The sequence below is a fragment of the Gekko japonicus genome, unplaced genomic scaffold (genome assembly GCF_001447785.1).
Source record: "Gekko japonicus isolate JY-2015 unplaced genomic scaffold, Gekko_japonicus_V1.1 scaffold104, whole genome shotgun sequence".
NCBI classification, from domain to species: Eukaryota; Metazoa; Chordata; class Lepidosauria; order Squamata; family Gekkonidae; genus Gekko; species Gekko japonicus.
Window position 1 is genome coordinate 521457 of NW_015176454.1, and position 19819 is coordinate 541275.

At 46.4% G+C, this 19819-nt stretch overlaps 1 protein-coding gene across 1 annotated transcript in view; it reads right to left on the reverse strand.

Moving 5' to 3' along the window:
* DACH1 (dachshund family transcription factor 1) overlaps positions 1–19819 on the reverse strand; it is a 543478-nt gene that overhangs the window by 125141 nt on the left and 398518 nt on the right. The gene's annotated exons all lie outside the window — the stretch shown is intronic.

The window sequence follows — 19819 nt, forward strand, 5'->3', positions numbered from 1 at the left end:
TTGAAACGTGATATATTCAGGAGGACTTATTTTAAATTATCTTTAACAGGAGTCCGACTCCAAATAATGCCCAGTCCTCATGATTTGACTTCTCTCCTGTGAATAATCTGCATGCAGTTAGTGACTGTACTGAGAAACTGACCGACAGACATTGATTGAAGGCAACCTTGGCACCCTGCTCTGTGACTAAGGAGAACCATTTATAATGCGTGCCATCCATGAGACACAGACCACAATACCCTCAATTGGCAAGCTGCTATTATCTGTTCATGTGATCACTGTGATGGCAGGGCGTAGGCTTTTTGACACCCTTGTTATGGGACGGTATCAGGAGCTCTGTATTATGTGGTGCAACTGCATATGTAGATCAGATGTTGGCTCTAATTTCAGATGTCAGTTCTCATTGTAGACGTATACGGAACTAAAGAGTAAGCCATGGCCCTCAGTTTGCAAGACTCGGGCAAGGCTGAGAGCCAGTTTGGTGCAGCAGTTAAGTTCACGGGCTCTAATCTGGGAGAACCAGGTTTGATCCCCCCAGGGGTCATTTCGTAGAAAAAGAGGTGCAGGAGCTCATTAGCACAACTCATTAGCATAACTTATTTGCATACACCACACCCCCTGACATCACCGGAAGTGTGTCAGAAGGCAACACCCACCGCTCAGGCTCCACTGGACTGTTTTGGATTGCTAGCGATTGGGGGGGGGGGATGGAAAAACATGCAGATCTGTCCTTGCAGAGGAGGGAGAGCTTGTACCTGAATAAAACTTGGTCCTAAAGGTGCCACTGGACTGTTTTGGAAGGGGGGGGGAAACTCTGCAACTTACCTGGCTGCTTCTTGCTCTGACTGAGGGCTGCTGGGAGCAGGGGGTGGGGCTTGTTGCATGTGCCCACCCCCTGGGCTCTTTACTGCCAGAGCTCTACTCCTGTGCGCTCCTGCAGGAAATGACCCCTGGATCCCCCACTCCTCCACATGCAGCTGCCGAGTGACCTTGGGTCAGCCACAGTTCCCACAGAGCTGTTCTCTCGAGCAGTTCTCTGAGAGCTCTCTCAGCCCCACCCACCTCACAGGGTGTCTGTTGTGGGGAGAGGAAGGGAAACGAGTTTGTAAGCCACTCTGAGTCTCTGAGGGAAGGGAGGAGTATAAATCCAATCTCCTCCTCCTCCTCCATGATAGGATGTTTTGGAGGACATTAATTCATGGGGTCACCATAAGTCGGAAGAGATTTGATGGCACGTCTCTCTCTCACACACACACTCACACACACACACTCACACACACAAAGAGTGCCATGCCCATTGGTTTGTCAATAGGTCTGGTGGGGAAAATGTTCTGTCCCTTTAATAGAGGCTTCCAGGCCATGACGGAGATAAATAACATCACCTGTTAAATAACATCCCATTAAAACTCTGTTAATGGGGCAGGATATTTTTTTCCCCTCTGGGCCTGCTGGCAACTCTGCCTCAGTCATCCAAAATGATCCAAACCCCCCTTCATTATGATCCGCCTGACCGGCACCAAACTGTAACAGCCACACAAGGCTCATGTCACTTGATGGCTGTTGTGCAGTCTTCTCAAAAGTCTGTTGTCAAGTGTGGTAATGGAAATGGGTTGAATCCAGTAGGAAAACTCACAGAAGAGGCTGGTCATCTCTGCCCATCTTCCCCGAGCTGCCTGCCGTTTCTCTAAGATCATGGAGGGTCAGGAGAGCTCCGTGAACAAAACGTGGCACGGTACGGGCATTGCAGTGCGGGGGAGGGGAAGCTGCCGCAAACTGCTTGTGGAAGAGGGAGAAGAAAGTGATTTCCTCCAATTTGCCATCATCCTTGCAGTGCCCCACGCTGTAGTAGATCCCGGAGGATTTTCAGTCCAAACAACGAGCTGTTTGGGGCAACTGGAAGGTGAGAAAAGATCTGCTTTGCCAACTCTCTCCATTGACTTCTCTGCTGGATCCAACCAAATATCATTGCAATTACTGGTAAACTTAATTTTAAAAATCATGCTCCATTATAAAACATTATACTGTAGTGGCCTTTTTATTATGTACTACAAAAGGCACATTTTTGGTTGCTTTTTAAAAATGCAGCCCGTATAACTAAATGCAGCTGCTGGTGTGACTTTGGGTCAGTTACCAGTTCTTTCAGAGCTGTTCTCTCAGGAGCAGTTCTTGAAAGAGCTCTCTCAGCCCCATCTGCCTCACAGGGTGTCTGTTGTGGGGAGGGGAAGGGAAAGGAGACTCCTTCAGGTAGTGAAGGGCAGGATATAAATCCAATCTCTTCTTCTTCTTCTTCAAATCTCAGAGACACAAATTAGAAAGACTCTGGAGTATTAAAGTGGAAATATGTCAACCAGTACCATTCGGCAGGAGGTGGTTCTGTTGGAGAGGGTTGAGAGGATGCTTAACTGGCAGATTATGTTGTCCAGGCAAGCTGGGGTGGTTAACAGAGGCCTGTGATCCTGGGGCTGGGAGAGACTGGAGTATTTCTCTATCCCAAGAACCATCACTGCTTCCTATAAGGAAGGAATAGATATTATTGGGATACAGGACAATTCCAAATTTGCAGCAAACTAAAATTGCAAGCAAGGATGTCAGGTTAATTCCTTCTGTCTAAATTAGTTTTGGAAGATCCGTGGGCTGGGAATTGGGAATATTTTATTACCAACCTACAGTATCATATTGTATAATTTCTGGAGTTTATTGTTAGCCCAAGAAATTGTATTATTGCATTTCATTTTGCAGGGTATATCGTTTGAATGCTTAATCATTGTCTGTGGAAAAAAGACAAGCATGCCAAAGCAACCTTTTTTCAATGTTAATTCTCGCTAGTAATCTTACCCACTTATTACAGATAAATTGGAATAGACAAGACTTTGTTTTATATGCAGCAAGGAATTTTGGCAACTGGATTGTTTATGTTGTCAAACTTCTAAAATAAAATGCTTTGAAAATGTGTGACTCATTTAAAGTGGCGGAATGCATGAGAGTTGTGTGTGAGAAGCAGTCTTAAATAGAGTATTATAAAGTAATTGTCCCGGTCCTTCAGGCCTTCTTGCTTAGAGAATTAGAACTCCAACATGAAAAGGAAGGTCACAGGTCTGACAGTACCACAAAACATTTTTTTTAAAACCATGCATTTTGGTCAACAACCATTTTCTCTTTTGCATATAAACATTATACGTATCGGCAGGGCATTTTTTGTAGAAAAAGCCCAGCAGGAACTCATTAGCATAATAGGCCACACCCAACAGCAGAAACCCATTAGCATATTAGGCCACACCCCTGACAGCACAGCTCATTAGCATATTAGGCCACACCCCACATGCTACCAGAAGTGTGTTCATCCACCCACCTTTTGCTTCTTATTCTGTTTACTTTGTTGTCAAAACCCTGGGCTTTTTTTGTAGCAGGAACTCCTTTGCATGTTAGGCCACACACCCCTAATGTAGCCAATCCTAATGAGTGTCTGCTGTTAGGTGTGCCCTATTATGCTAATGAGTTCCTGCTGGGTGTGGCCAACTCAGGAGCCAGCCGGAACTCCGTTCCTGTGCGTTCCTGCCCCAAAATAGCCCTGCATATCGGTAAGAATCCAGCAATTGCAGAATGATACAAATACCTTTTTTAACAAAATTAACTTGCAGGCCAAATCCTATGCCTCTTCATTTGCACGACAGTCCGACTGAATGTCATGAGAGTTGTCCTCATGTAACTGCATAGGATTGCAACCCTTGGTAACTTAAAAGACGTAACGTAGACGGGATTTCAAGTTTAAGGGATGAGGCCACACTCTGCTAGGTAGCCAACTGTGGGTTGGGAAATAACTGAAACTCTAGGTTGGGAAATACCTTTGGGGTGGAGCCTGGGGAGGGAGGGGTTTGGGGAAAGGCGGGACCCCAACGGGGCACAATGCCATAGAGACCACCCTCCAAAGCAGCCATTTTCTCCAGGGGAACTGATCTTTGTTGTCTGCCAATCAATTCCATCTCCATGTGACTTCCAGGCCTCAGCTGGAGATTGGCAACCCTTTGCCCTCCGTGAAATATCCACAGACGGTTTCTCCTCTCCCTTCAACTTCCCCTCCTGCATGAAATCCAGTTCACAAAACAGGTACAGCTTTAAAGAAAAAGAGAGAGAGAGAGTCTAGCAGAATGTTTAATCTATCGATGTTTTATCCATTAATCAAAGTGTCTGTGAAACTAAAGAGAGCTCTTTCCTTGTCCGAGCTCTTTCTGCTCATCATCCCCCTCCCCCACGCCTACAAATCCATTCTGTAGCTAGGGCTGCCAACCTCCAGGTGGCACCTTGAGATCTCCCGGTATTACAATCAATCTCCAGACAGCCAAGATCAGTTTCCCCTGGAGCAAATGGCTGCTTTGGGGAGTGGACTCTATGACATTATACCCTACAGAAGTCCCCTCCCCTCCCCAAAACCCCGGGGCTCCACCCCCCAAAATCTCCAGGTATTTTCCAGTCCAGAGCTGGCAACCCTGTGTCTTAGAAAGCTGGGTCTTTGTTTGTGTTTCTGGCTGCTGATGGCGTCCCAGTCACTCAGTCCATATAGTCATTAAATCCTGGGTTGTTAAGATTAGGTTGGTCAGTGTAATGACCGCATATTTGTAGAATATGAATAGAAGTAGCCACGGCATTACACCCTACCGAGGTCCCTCCTCTCCCCGAACCCTGCCCTCCCCAGATGTAGCTCTGGCTGGCTTCCCCAAATCTCAGTAATGAAAAAGGCCCCTATCACACAGAGAATTCGCTGTGCGAAAGGCACGAATGTTGTGCGGATTTTCGGGGCGCGATCACACCGCAACATCTGGGAAGCATAGCGCACCCGTGGCCAACCTGTGGTGTCCCGCCGAAGAGGCAGAGTTAAAAAGTACCAAGGAAAGTGCACTGGTATCCGGAAAACGCACGGCAGGGGCGGACGTCTGATTGCGGGAGTGCTAGTACCCTGTGGCACCCGGCACCCGTCCATGTCCCGTCGCAGACCAGATGTTTTTCATAAGCGCATGCGCACAAACAGAAGACTCCGCAGAACTGCACATGCACACAAACGCGAAATGCTTGTGTGATCACGCAGCTTATTTTCCACGCTGCAGCATCGCCGTGTGCTTGCCAGCTTACAGCCAAAGCACGGAGACTCAGGGGAACGTGTGATTTGGCTACCGTGCTTTATTTTGCTCTGAGGTGAACAGCCACGCCTACCACCATCACGTTATCTGGCCCGTGTGACCAGGGCCAGGGAACATTATACAATAAAATAAGTTGTATTCAGTCTTGAGGCTTTGGGTTAATATTCCGTTAATTATATTTTCTGCATTTTGTTCTGCATAAATTCCATGTATACTATTTCTAAATTTAAGTCCACATTCAAAATATTGTAGTATAATAATAATAATAATAATAATAATAATAATAATAATAATAAGAAGAAGAAGAAGAAGAAGAAGAAGATATTAACAGATGGATTTCAGCTTGAAAAGGGAAGCAGACAAGGCTGTCCACTATCACCATTATTCTTTATCCTTGCAATTGATATATTTGCAGCTAAAATAAGACAATATTGAGGCTTTGTGGAAGGAAGTTTAGAAGGAGGGGGAAATCCCCAAATACAAAGGAGGGGGGGGCTTTTGGAGAATTAGAATTGGTGGGTGGGGTTTCCCCAGGGAAGGGGCTGTGAAACATTGTAGTTGTTCCAGCTGAAACAGGAAAGTTGATAGGGATGGGTCATGGATCAGTGGGGGAGGGGTTGTTCCCTCTAAGCTGAGTTAGTGTGAGCTAGCTCACAGTTTTTTAGCCTCTGGCTCACACATTTTTTGTGTGTTAGCTTAGGAAGGAGGGCTCCAGAGCAAACTCATTTATGCAGTCGCCAAATTGCGCGCTCACAACTTTAATGCCAGTAGCTCACAAAATAGAATGTTTGCTCACAAGACTCCAGAGCTCAGAGGGAGCATTGGTTGTGGTCCAGCGGTCGAGCATCTGTTTGGCATGCAGAAGGTCCCAGGTTCAATCCCCTGCATCTCCAGTTAAAGTACCTGGAAGCAGGTGAAGTGAAATACTTCAGCAAGAGATCCTGGGGAGCTACTGCAAGCCTGAGTAGACAATACTGACTTTGATGGACCAAGGGACTGATTCAGTATAAGGCAGCTTCATATGTTCATGGTGGCCTATCATAGGGAATCTCTCCTGCCATACAACCCCTCCCTCTTTCTCCTTCTAAGATCTCAAAGGGTGGTTATGATCCACATGGTCTCCATTAGCATGGTGTTGGGCTTGGAGCTAGGCCATTACAATAGTGACCTAACTGCTGTAGAATTTCCACCACATGGAAATTCTATGTGTGGAACTATGTGTGGAAGTGGTGGTGGCTACAAGCATGGACGGCTTCAAAAGGGAATTAGATAAGCATATGGAGCAGAGGTCCATCAGTCGCTATTAGCCACAAGGTTTAGATAGGGACTCTGGAGCAAGTGATGCTCTGTCATCTTGGTGCTTGGGGGGGGGTCAACAGTGGGAGGGCTTCTAATGTCCTGGCCCCACTGGTGGACCTCCTGATGGCACTGGTATTTCTGGCCACTGTGTGATACAGAGTGTTGGACTGGATGGGCCTTTGGCCTGATCCAACATTGGCATCTCTTATGTTCTTATGTGTGCATACTGGTCAGTTAAGGAGGACTAACTCTGGGGTGATCAGAGGTAAACTCACTATAACAGCCTAAACTTTGATAGGAGTCCCCCCCCCCAACCACATAAGTTTTATTGAAAGCTGTCAAAGAACAACAACAAAAAAGACATAAAAGAAAAATAACCCTCCATAACTGCTGTAGAATTTCCACCACATGGATTATGTTCAGGGGACTATGTGTGGAAGTCGTGGCGGCTACAAGCATGGACGGCTTCAAAAGGGAATTAGATAAGCATATGGAGCAGAGGTCCATCAGTCGCTATTAGCCACAAGGTTTAGATAGGGACTCTGGAGCAAGTGATGCTCTGTCATCTTGGTGCTTGGGGGGGGTCAACAGTGGGAGGGCTTCTAATGTCCTGGCCCCACTGGTGGACCTCCTGATGGCACTGGTATTTCTGGCCACTGTGTGATACAGAGTGTTGGACTGGATGGGCCTTTGGCCTGATCCAACATTGGCATCTCTTATGTTCTTATGTGTGCATACTGGTCAGTTAAGGAGGACTAACTCTGGAGTGATCAGAGGTAAACTCACAACAACAGCCTAAACTTTGATAGGAGTCCCCCGCCCCAACCACAGAAGTTTTATTGAAAGTTGTCAAAGAACAACAACAACAACAACAAAAAGACATAAAAGAAAAATAACCCTCCCTGGTTAATTTCCCAATTAAATCAATCGTTCATTAGTTTACTAATTGTTACTGTACCTCTGTGGGTATATGGAAACACTTTGACAATTACTACAAACACATTCAGATGTTATGACAAACTATTTAGAATGGGCACAATCCTGGATTGTTGTCATTCTCATGCCCTAGCCCAGGGGTGTCAAACATATGACACATGGGCTGGAACCGGCCCCTGCAGAGCTTGTATCCAGCCCGTGAGTAACTGGCTCTTTCCTGCTTCCTTCTCAGGGGTTGCTGGTGCATCGCAGCTTGCTTTCCCCCATCACCTATCAATCGCACGGAAGAGATGCAAAGCCAAACCTCCCTTCCCTCTATTGGCTGAGGTCTCCTCCCCCTCCTCCTTGGGGGAGGAAGGGAGGGGAAGGGGGGGGAGAGAGAGAAAGAGTGAGAGATAGCACCCACGCATGATAGAGAATAAAGTCAGAGTTCCATTGTGGCACCTTTAAGACCAACGAAGTTTTATTCAAGGTATAAGCTTTGCTGTGTTCTTTTCCATAGCTTCACTAAGCCAGCCTCATTCTCAATTGAACTAACTGCTGATTTCAACTGTCTCCAGCAGCATCCTTTGGCTGCTCTTAGGGAGAGGCAGATATCTATGAGTTTCTTCTCTATTTAAAGGAAGGCGCCTTTATCGCTAAAATGATCAAGTTTGATCTGCTTTTTTGAGGGGTCTTCCATTTCTACCCACCCCCAAATCCTTCCTAGCGCATTCTGCAAGACGAGAGCTGCAATCGAGTGGACTAGGAAGTTTTCAGCGGCTGATCTTTGTAGCGGCTGTTGACACGGGGGAGCGGTGGTGGGTGAATGTCCAGAGAATCAATAAACCTCCCCTTGTATATTTTGGTCTGTAGTCCTCGCCAGAAAGGTGGAACGTACAAGTGACCAGTTCTTCTTCCCTTGCCCGCTCACCTCTCTCTTCGGTTTGCTACATTTCTGAGTGTGGGTGTTCACCTGAAAGCCACCCCTAACCGGCCGTGGCCCCCATCTGCCTATGCTCCCCTGTTCTGGGTGTTGACAAGGTTCAATGAATGGCTTTTAGGAGGCTTTCAGTGTGTGTGGATTTACTGATGCCAAAGAGGGAGAGAGAGAGAGAGAGGGAGAGAGAGAGGGAGGAGGGGGTGGAGGAGAGAGAGAGAGATCCCCCCCCCCGGTTTTTTTCTTGGCCTTCTGCCAAGCAACTTCCCTGTTTGCATTGCACCTACTGAATTCTGTGAAATCGGAATAATATTTTGGAGAGGTCGTGGGGGGGGGTGCTAAGGTGTGTGTGGCTTAATTGGGAAGGAGGAGAGGAAGCTTTTTTTCTTGGAGATTTTTTCCCCCCCAACGCCCCCCCCCCTTTTCTGTGCAGAGGTGTTCTTTTGCTGGATATCTGTAGGTTTCTTGATGTAAATCCTACAAATGGCTTTGCTCCATTTTAGGAAATGAGGGGGAGGGTAAATAAACAGTTTATAACCACTCCCCCACTGTTGATGCTCATATGTGAAAAATGGAAAGGCAGTTCTTAAAGGGACACGTATCAAGTTTTGGATGGGTGAAAGACAAGAAAGGCTGTTTTAAACATGCTTGTGCTAGGTTGCTGTAAAAGGAAACCAGGTAGATAGCATTTGGCTGAGTGCAGGGCGAGGAAATTCTCTCCTGCTTCTTTTGCTCCTGGGCTGCCGCCTCCTCCTGCCTCATTACCGATGCTGGCATCTCCACGCCTACTTTTCTTGTTGTTCAGTCGCACAGTCGAGTTCGACTCTCCGCGACCCCATGGACCAGATGGGGCGACCCCATGGACCAGGCCTTCCTGTCTTCCGCCGTCCTCTGAAGTTGGCTCAACTTCATGTTTGTTGCATCTATGACACTGTCTAACCATCTCATCCTTTGCCGTCCCCGTCTTCTTTGACCTTCAATCTTTCCCAGCATCAGGGTCTACTACCCCTCTGCGTATCACACCTAATCCAATCAAGCCTGCTATTGTCATTCAGCTGCTATGGCCATTCAGCATCTGAAATCACCTTTATAAAGTACCTCGTGTTGTATTTTATGGCCCCTGTCCTCCCCAAACCCCATCCTACTTCTCCAGGAATTTCCCAACCAGCAGTTGGCAACCCTAATATCTGCTCCTCTCTAAGGTTGCCGCACATGGACCGGCCCAGCAAGGAGACATTTATGCCAGATCCGGCCCTCGTAACAAATGAGTTCAACACCTCTGCCCTAGCCTCCATCCTCCGCCCACACACAGAGTGTGGCTGGAAGATTCCTGGAGCCTTCAGCCAAACTCAGATTTGCCAGGATGGTCAAGAGAAAACACACGTTCCCCCAGTTCAGAATCCCAGGTTGTTGGGAAGAAATAAATTCCAGTTTGGCCAGACACCTGCACTTGGAATGACATGACTTGGGGAGTTTCATTAAAGGTTTCGGAAATGAGGAGACATGCTCCACGCACAAAGACAAGATGAACAACAGGCTTGCCAGCGTGGCTACTATCTAGATTCATGCCCATCACAAACAGGCTCGTCATGAAATAGTCTGGGTCCATTTGACTTTGGCGGCAGCAGCATGCTTGAAAATAAGTGAGGAGACTTGCCTTGGTGAGTATTTCTTAACAGTTTTGCACACTTTCTCTTCCGCTCCCCCCCTCCTTAATTGGCTCAAAAGTTCATGCAGTTGGGAGGCGTCCCTCCCCCGCCCGTCTCACTTTCCGTTTTACAGAATGGGGTAGGGAGCATTCTTTTCTCTTTAACCACTGCTTACATTAGGCTCACGTTCGTAGTTGGTCCTCAGACCTCTTTTAATGATCATTTCTGCTGCTTGACCTCCTGCGCTTGCCCTGGTCAGCGTCACTTGAGTTCATTCGGCCTCGTGGCACGAAGAACCTTCGGGATGGAGAGGCGCCTCAATTCCCCGGCATTGCGCCGGTGAAGAGGTGACCTCTCAAAAGTCCCCTGGCCAGGGCCCCTTCAGCCGGGTCCTTGGGGGGGGGGTGAGCCTGCGCACCCTTCCTTCGGCCGGAGCACAGATTCACCCCCGGGAGGTTCGGGAGGTGAGTCTGCTAACGCGCCGCCATAAACTATCTAGATTCATGCCCATCACAAACAGGTTCGTCATGAAATAGTCTGGGTCCATTTGACTTTGGCAGCAGCAGCATGCTTGAAAATAAGTGAGGAGACCTTGCCCAAGTCGATTAACAGAAAAGTAAATTAATGAATGTGTCAACTTGAAAGTAACATTGAATGTGAGATTCCTACATAGGATTTGCTCCTGAGGAAAGACCAGAGGTCTAAAACACTTAAATATCCGGAATAAGTGTTGAAAGAGAGACTGAATTTGGAGCAGACTGTTTTTGAGAATACAAGACTGTTAGAAGGATTTTGACTGAGAGAGTTCGGAGCAGACTGCTATGTGTAATTTTATTGACCTTTGTATTTTTCTATGAAGGAATAAGCAGTTGTTTTTCATTACTAGACACTATATGATGTTATAGCTTTAATCTAGTCTCTTTTGTCATTGTATTATTCTGCGGGCATCTAGCACACATCTGTATATATATATTTTCTTACCAGACTGTTTTGGGATTGTGTGTTATTCTTGTGGATTGGATGTGGATGTAATGCCACAACCCAATACAGATTTAATCACTCTTAAGCCTACTGAAACAGATCCAACAGATAAGAGCCAACAGATCACTCTAAGAACTTATGGCCGAGTTCAGACTGGCAGTTTGGCCTGGCAGCCAAATGTTTCAGGAGCGTTTCAGTAGCGGATTAAAGGGGCGGGTTCACACAGGCGTCCCCCAGCCGTACTCAAGCCGTCTTGTGCCGCTTCCCTCCCGAGTTTAAAAAGTACCAGGTGAAAGTGGTAGCAAACCGTGTGTAGAGCGGGTTGATTTCGGTTCCCTGACGTGTGAACGCAAGGCGGGAACAGCCCACAGTCATTGATAATAGGCACCGGCTGTTTCCGCGGCAGGCACCCATGCGCATAGGCGCATGCAGCGGAGCACGGAAACAGCCGCTAACAGCCCACCATGGGCGGGCCGACAGTGCGAACGCTCCCTTGCACTTCCTCCACGGTATCCTCCCGCTTCATTCACTGCAGTGTGAACGGGAATACCGCGAACAAGCCGTTTCCGGTCTGTTCCGGGTCTTCTTCGCCACGGCTCCCGAGCGCTTCAAATTGCCAGTCTGAACTGTGTGTGTGTAAAGTGCCATAAAGTTGTAACTGACCTATGACGACCCCATAGGGTTTCCAAGGCATGAGACGTTCAGAGGGGGTGCGCCATCACCTGCCTCTGTGTGGATACCCCGGGTGGTCTCCCATCCAAGTAATAACCAGGGCCGGCCCTGCTTAGCTTCTGAGCTCTGATGAGATCGGGCTAGCCTGGGCTATCCAGGACAAAGCAAGAGGTCTTCGGAGGTGGTTTGCCGTCCCCTGCCTCTGTGTAGCAACCCTGGACTTCCTGGGTGGTCTCCCATTCAAGCCGACCCAGCTTAGCTTTCAAGATCTGATCAGATCAGTCTAGCCTGGGCTATCCAGCAATGGGCTAGACGTTCTAACACACTATTATAGAGAAATGAACCGGTTTAGACGCTGCGGCACAAATTCATTATGGCAGTGGCAGCAGCGCTTTCCTGCATACCAGTGCTTCAGGTTTAATGCTACAGTTCTATTAAGCTGGCACTCTTGACATACTGCTTGAATGTATACTGAACTTCCCGCTGTCACTTGCAAAAAAAAAACAACAACAACGCCCCACCCCGAAGTATTCTGCTGAAGCTGGAGCATTTTGCATAATTCAATTAATTTATGGTTTTAAAAACCTAATTTCCGTTCAATCTAAAGCAAACAGCTTCTAAGAGGGTGCACTACAGCACCTAGGGATATCAGGTGTCCAAGCTCTTAAGCCTATTACGAGGAGTTGACAGCCACTGATGGAAACTGCAAAAAAAAAACACATAAGCCCCCGAGCCTGGCGATGGAGACAGAAACGGAAGGAAACTTTTATTAACGCTTTTTAAAAACATACCAGTGTCAGAATGAAGGTAAGTATTGAACATGATTTATCCTACAATTATTTTCCCCATTTATGCTGAATTTAATACTTCAAGATTATGTACTAAGAATAAAATAACACATGGCTTTTATATAACGATGGGGAAATGGATCCTTGCTTGAACAAAACAAACAGACAAACAAAAAACACACCAACGCAAGGTCTGCTGCCTCCTTCCTGTCCTGTGATATGTTTGCCGATCCTTGCTAGGATACAGGAACAAAAACTAACAATGTGATGAATGGGCTCAATATTCGGGCAGCTTTTCAAGGGATTAGCCTAGAAATTCCACCTACAAGTCTTACACTCTAAAAGCTGTATTTTAACTTCATATTTGTAATTATTTCTAAAACTGGTAACGTGGATCTCCACTCCTACCCTTTCAGTCATTTCCAACTTTTTGTCTAAGAGCCGTGGATCTCAAACCAACCATAACAAGCAGGGTTTCTTATAAACACTGACATCTTAAGAGCGGCTACTGAATGGACTGTATGCAGTCTGGAACGTTCAAGATGACAGTCTCACTGGGAATGTGGTACCAACACTAGCAAACGGCTCTGAATTAATTTTGTGTTTTGGAGTCATCTCAATCCTACTTATGTAACCTCTTCAATGAGAAGGCCGGATCTCACCGGGCATGCAGAAGGTGCCAGGACTCAAGATTTTATTGCTACTGTTCAATTCTCCACAACTGGTCTTTTTAAAAAAGCATGACAAACTTAGCTGAAAGGGAACAAAAAATCCACCATATTCCTCCCCCCGCCTGGGACCTGGGACCTTTCCTGTGATCAAAGATGATCCTCTGAGGCCCTTCTCAGGGAGCCAGTTTGGAGTAGTGGTTAGGAGCACGGACCGGGTTTGATTCCCCACTCCTCCACATGCAGCTGCTGGTGTGACCTTTGGTCAGTCACAAGTTCCTTCAGAGCTGTTTTCTCGAGGGATGTTCTCTCAAGAGCTCTCTCAGCCCCACCTACCTCACAGGGTGTCTGTTGTGGGGAGGGGAAGGGCTTGTAAGCTGCTCCGAGACTCCTTCGGGTAGTGAAAGGCGGGGTATAAATCTGATCTCTTATTTTTCTTCTTCTTCTTCTCACAGGGGAATTGGGTAGCCACTGTAAAAAGGGCTTCCCAAGTGTGGTAATTGAAATCTCTTCCCAAGATGATCTACATTGTACCATAATTTCTACCCTTAAGCACTAGACTGAATCTCTCAAGCTTTTATAAGAAGAAGAAAAAGGAGAACTGGACTTCTCAATGTGAAACACAGCTTAGCCCGGGGGAGGGGGGCGGCACACGACAGTTCAGCATTCCAAAGATACAACCATGGTGATAAATCCATTGATTCTACAGAAAATGCAGACTCCTCTCCCTAAAGCCTTTTTTTCTATCCAGATCTGGTAACTTGGATCTATCAGGGAAGCCTTTCGTAACTGTCTGATCACGAGGGCGGAACTAGATGTCAACTCATCAAACATGTGGTCTTGGTCATAGGGGACATGGGGAGATTTAAAGGGCACGATTGATAGACAGGAAGGACCCCCGAGGGTTTCCTTTTTTCACAGCAGGACTTGATTTTGGTTTCGGAATTTGGGAGCAAGACATGTTAACAATCACAGAAGGGGTATCTGCAGGGAAGAGACACCTTCTCTGATCTGCTGGTCCTCTCTTCCCAAATGCTTCCCTCACCCTGTGTTAAGTATTATGGCGGGGAAGGAGTTGTGAGCCCCGTGTTTTTCTGACGACATCTACTTGGCTCTCACATATTTTTGCGTTGCCTCCAGCGCGCTCTTCTTTTTCACCGAGCAGTTCTAGCAGGTAACACGCAATTTGAGCCGTCTGGGGTCACTTATCTGAACCCTGATTGCTGTGTTGCCCTTTGTATTCATACTATATTATTTATGTGATTATGTTCCATTTAGGAAATGCCTACAATCCCATCTGCTAAAAGTTAATCGTTGTGGCCCTTCCATAAATGGCAGGTTCTCTTTAGTATAATCATCCGAATCTAACAGTTGGTCCTCCTGCCTTAAACTGTTGATAAGTGAGCTTCCTTTATCTCTCCGTGATGAAGTCTTCACCGTTTGAAATTAGTTACCATATGGAAGAGAGGCTGCACCTCTCTAAAGCGTGATGAGATCTTCAGACTAAAGGTCCCACTTAATATTCAGCACGATTAAGCTAGAAACCCTGCATCGGAAATATTTGTACCAACAACGCTACCAGTGTACTTCAGCAGCATTTCTTGCTATTTCCACCAGGTCAGGTAATTACTTTATATAAACGTTATTCTTTGAAACAAACAAACATGTACAACGGTCAATTTCCTCTTTAACAGGCCCCTCTGGGAACTCAAGGCACTACTAACTTCGAGGCCAGGCATATACAATGAGATCCACCAACCGAAATGCAGCCCACCAATCATATATTGTGTCTGGGCAGACGCTTGCATCAGGGTTTATCAAGCCCCTGCAGAAAGCCACATTCGCTTAGGTAGCTGCATTTAACTAGTTGAGTCACAAACTGCAGTCTGGGTTCTAGTTAACAACAACGAGGAGGAGGAGGAGGAGAATTGGATTTATACCCTGCCCTTCACTCAGAGTCTCAGAGCAGTTTACTCAGAGTCTCAGAGCGGTTTACAATCACCTTCCCTTCCTCTCCCCACAACAGACACCCTGTGAGGTAGGTGGGGCTGAGAGAACTGCCCCTGGGAGAACAGCTCCGAGAGAACTTGTGACTGACCCAAGGTCACGCCAGCAGCTGCATGTGGAGGAGTGGGGAATCAAACCCAGTTCTCCCAGAATATAATTTGCGCTCCTAACCAGGACACCAAACTGGCTTTGACACCAAACGACTTTGACCTTCTTTCCCTTCCCCTCTTCAAAAGGAATACATGAATACAAGAGCCAGCAAAGCTAACTCATTGAAGGACAGGGACTTCAATCCTACATATATGCATAGCTTCGAATTGCATAGAGAGTGCCACGCCCAGGGGCAGTGTTGGCCAATGGGCAACTGGGGCCCCAGGCCCTGTGATGGGGAGCCTGACTTTCCATAGTCCTGCCGCCCAAAAGATGGGGGGTGGGGGAAAGTAACCAGGAGTCATTTCAAAGAAAAAGAGGTGCAGGAGCTCCTTAGCATAACTTATTTGCATATGCCACGCCCCCTGACATCACCGGAAGTGTGTCAGAAGGCAACACCCACCGCTCAGGCTCCACTGGACTGGGTCATTTCGTAGAAAAAGAGGTGCAGGAGCTCATTAGCATAACTCATTAGGACAACTTATTTGCATATGTCACACCCCCTGACATCACCAGAAGTGTGTCAGAAGGTAACACCCACTGCAACTTACCTGGCTGCTTCTTTCTCCCCATGGCCCGGGGCTGCTGGGAGCAGGGGGAGGGGCTTGTTGCATGGGCCCGCCCCCTGGACTCTTTACCGCCGGAGCTCTGCTCCTGTGCGCTCCTGCAGGAAATGACCCCTGAAAGTAACTACTTGCGCCCAAACTATTCCAGGCTTGGGCTTCCTGCTCGTACTGACAGCCACATGTGCCCACTCTGTCCATGGCTGGGGAAGCTGGCTTCCAGCAATGGCTTCCCACCCGCCTTGCACGGGGCAAGGGCCATCTCTCCTTGGCCCCAGTGATGGTGTGTTGGGTGGTGGTGGCAACGATTCCGGCCATGCTGGACTTCTCCCCGGAGCCCCCAGAAGCACTAAGACAGCCCCTGACCACACTGCGGATTCACCACACCAGCATCGTGTGCAAGGAAAATGGGCCCAGTCCATCTTGCTGTGTCACATGGTGACTTCCAACTTTAGACAGAGAAATCCGTGGCACGATGAAGGCGTTTGTCTCCTGTTTCTATCCTGCTCTTGCAGACAGAATAGTGTTCCACACGTGGTATTTTTGGTATTTTTCTTTCTTTTTTTTAACTTTAGCTCACACAAGCCAAAAAATACAGCAAGGCAATAATCACAACAGTGCCGGACAGTAATCACTCTCCAGCTCCAGTTGTGAAACCAATGGCTGTAGAAGGTATATATATATATATTTTCTTAAGGAAAAGATGCAGTGGCTTATGGATAAAGATGGTGGCTGAGATGCAAAGGGTCTCATGTGCAAAGGGCTTCCATGCGTGTAATGAATGCTGGTACAGACCCCACCCCACCCTCTCTTTGCAGTTCTTGCTGCCTGGTATGCATCATGCTGTGGGACAGAACTTAGAGAAGAAGAAGAAAAGATTGTATTTATACCCTGCCCTTCACTCGGAGTCTCAGAGCGGCTTACAAACTCCTTCCCCTTCCCCTCCCCACAACAGACTGAGAGAGCTCTTTTGAGAACTGCTGTTGAGAGGGGGAGGAGGAGGAGGAGGAGATTGGACTTGTACCCTGCCTCTCACGACCCCAAGCAGTCTCAGAACAGCTTACAATCTCCTTTCTCTTCCCCTTCCCACAACAGACACCTGTGAGATAGGTGGGGCTGAGAGAGAACTGTCCTCTGAGAGAACAGCTCTGAGAGAACTTGTGACTGACCCAAGGTCGCACCAGCAGCTGCATGTGGAGGAGTGGGGAAATCAAACCCAGTTCTCCCAGATTAGAGTCTGCACTCCTAACCACTACACCAAACTGTCTCTCTTAAGGCTGGGAATGATGGTCAAAGCATAAACGCAAGTGCAGACGAGCCTTCTGAAGCATCCTCCACCCTGCCCATACCTGGTCGGACAACTGCTAAGGCTTCTCTGGCCGAGGAATGCGATCCTGTCCTCCCTTCTGAAAGCTGGAGCCGACTGCAAGATGGACATCTTTCTACAGTTCCTGGTAGAACTTCTTCAGGAAGAATGAGAAATGGCAAATGGTAACGTTCTGCAATGTTTAAATATACCAGAACCGAGCAACAACATGCTCCTCTCTTGACTGCAGCCTTTAACTGATTCTGATCCAGGAGCTCAACAAACAAACAAACAAACAAAAATGGCTCCCCCCATTAAGAGAAAGGGCTTATTTTCATATGTGAAAAAGAGGATAGATAGAGCTGTAGCACGGAATGCCTTGGGTCTTGAATTCAGTGTGGATGAACGAGAGATAGGATAATTGTAAGTGGCAGCCAAGGTAGAGCTTGCTTGCCCTCGTTGGTCAAGCTGCCTGTTTTAACCTTCAAACGGAAGCCATTTCTTTGGTATTTTGTTCATCTTCATCTCAGTTTTCTAATTTTATAGATAATCTGTATCAAAGAACAATGATACCTTGTTCAATTATACCCCTGTGACAGATAAATCTTATGGAAGGTATTAAGACACGAGTTAACTTATTCTACTGAAAACAGCAAGAGTTCAATAGCGCCTTAAAGACTAACATAATTTGCAGCAGGGTATGAACGATGGCTCAAGTGGTTAAGATGCTGAACTGCAGACCGGAAGGTTGGTAGTTCAGCAGTTTGAGACCCGAGTGCAGCATGATGGAGTGAGCTCCCGTCTCTGGTCCCAGCTCCTGCCAGCCTAGCAGTTCGAAGGCAAGAAATTGCAAGTAGATAAATAGGCACCACTTCGGTGGGAAGGGAACAGCGTTCCGTGCGCCTTGGAGTCTAGTCATGCCGGCCACATGACCACGGAAACGTCTTCGGACAGCACTGGCTCTTTGGCTTGGAAACGGAGATGAGCACCGCATCCCTAGAGTCGGATTCGACTGGCTTTTGAGCAAGGGCAATCTGTACCTTTATCTTTATGAACTTTTGTATCTCACCGTTCACTTCTTCCGATACCCTGAAAAGTTGAAGGCATCTGAGGAGCTGAGCAGTGACTCACAAAATCTCATACTCTGCCACAAATTGTGTTGATCTTTAAGGTGCTACTGGACTCTTGCTCTTTTCTGCGGCTACAAACAGACTAACGTGGCTACTCGTCTTGATCTGATTCCAACTGAGTTAGCCATGACTTGCTCATTTCTAGCCGCTCCAGAATGTGTATGAGAATACCCATTCGAATATATAGTGAAAATAATCAGTGCAGATAGCTGGCATCCACGGTCAGGCAAGCTTGTCAGTAAGGCGGCCAACTTGGGAAATTCCAGGCGATTTCCAAGTGGTGCCTCTAGAGGGCAGAGTTTGGGGAGGGAAGAGAGACCACCCTCAAAAACTGTCATTTTTGTCTCTGTAGTCTGGACACTGGTCATAATTCTAGGAGAACTCCAAGCCCACTTGGAAGTTGGCAACTCCACTTGTCAGTTAATCGGGATATATATCCGATTTGCTATCGTTGTCCCAGTTCCAACAAGTGCTACTGCCTGTAGATCTTCTAAGACACACTGGGGCAACAGACTCCTGTCTTTGCTTCAATTTGATTCCATCAGTCGGTTGGGCCACCAACACTTTACATTAGTAGAATCATTTTTCAAGCAGTCTATTTTGTACAGAGTGCTTTTAAATATTCAAACTACGAGAGGTAGCAAATGTCATTTCTTTCATAGTTACAAAATGCAAACTCCAAGTGTTTTATCCTAATGAATAAATGAGTTTGTCCTTTATGTATAAAATATAGTTTGTGTTTGTTGCACAGGATTTTTTAATAATAGATGAATTTTAGGTTTGCTTCAACATATTCAATAAAGTGTGATTAATTTGGTTTTTAAAAAATGCAAACTAGACATTACTATATTACTTTGCAAAATGCACAGCTTGCAACATTATTGTCTCAGTGGGATCTTAAATTGAATTGTAAAATGTGTCTTATTTCCAGTTTGATTTATGTAAGAAATTGCAGCAGAGAGTATCCTTTCTGAAATTTCAGTGCTTCCGTGCTGGGATTATACTTATGCACATACACAGCATATATGTATTTGTAGAATAGAAAATGCAGAAAAATTGACACTATTTGATGTAAGTCAACACTCAAATGAGAATGCCCCCCCCAAAAAAAACAAATGCATGTTGTGAATGCCTTAAATAGATATATTTCTTATGCCCTCTTTAAAGATACACACAAATGAATCCCAACAGTCACACCAACAAAGCAATCCTATACTACATTAGTCTGTCTAGATCCATATTTCCATAAATTTAGGTTGGAGTAATGCAGCATAGGATTGCACTGTTAGTTTAGTGGCCTGTTGTTGTTTGATGATCAGCTACTTTAACCAAACACAATGCAAAAACCAAACAATTAAAACCTTCTATAAAATATTTCTATACAATGCAACTTTTTTAAAGTAGAAATTTGCCTTGGCCTTCACAACTAAATACACTAAGATGAATAAAATTAATTTATTCTAAACCCTTTTTAAGATGCTTTCGCACCCGATCAGGGTGCCCGAGGTGGCAAACATTAAAATGAATTTAAAAATGGACAACTTAGAATACATTTAAATATATAAAGTTATTCAATGAAACACAAACAAACAATACCAGAACCAGGAAGAAGGGCCAGT